Below are 733 nucleotides of genomic sequence, written 5' to 3'. Positions count from 1 at the left end.
CGATCCCATCTTCTATCAATGATGGTTGTATAAGGTTTGTAGAGAGCGTCTTTTTCTTGGAACATCTTTTTAATGCCTAATCTTGCTCGATACATCCCTTCATACACATATGGCAACGAAGGCTTCTCATCAGCATCACAAATACGTAACAAACGGATTATAGGAGTCATAATCTTGACTATTATCAAGCAATCATTCCACATTCGCTCATCCAAGATAACCAGTTTAGCTTCCTTTGCTTTAGATGTTTTGAAAAGCTGCTTAAGTTCAGGATCTGTACTTGTAACCAAAGCTTGTAGATCTTCTTTATGTTGATAGAGGCTTTGTAGAGCAATGAAATTTGTAGCAAAACGTGTCTCTCCAGGACGAATGATCTCTTTCCAACCTGGTCTTTTTCTGACCCAATTTAAAGTCGACTTGTGGTTGTAAACAAAGATGGTCACCTTAGCCATACGGTGCACTAAACTATGAACAGAAGGTAGATTTACAACATCTTCCAATATTAGATTGATACAATGAGCTGCACATGGAGACCAAGCAATGGTGGGAAACTTTTCAACAAGAAGCTTTCCTGCAGCTTTGTAGTTGGGTGCACTATCAGTCACAAAATGAACCACATTATCTGCACCGATCATACCCACAAGTTCAGCAAACAAGTTGCATAAATTCTCAGCATTTGCATATATATCAGAAGCATCAACCGACTTGAGAAACGTAATTCCTTTAGGACAAT

The sequence above is a fragment of the Capsella rubella genome, unplaced genomic scaffold, assembly GCF_000375325.1.
Source record: "Capsella rubella cultivar Monte Gargano unplaced genomic scaffold, Caprub1_0 scaffold_4, whole genome shotgun sequence".
Classification (NCBI taxonomy): domain Eukaryota; kingdom Viridiplantae; phylum Streptophyta; class Magnoliopsida; order Brassicales; family Brassicaceae; genus Capsella; species Capsella rubella.
The sequence above is the reverse complement of the archived record's forward strand: the minus strand, read 5'-3'. Positions refer to the sequence as shown.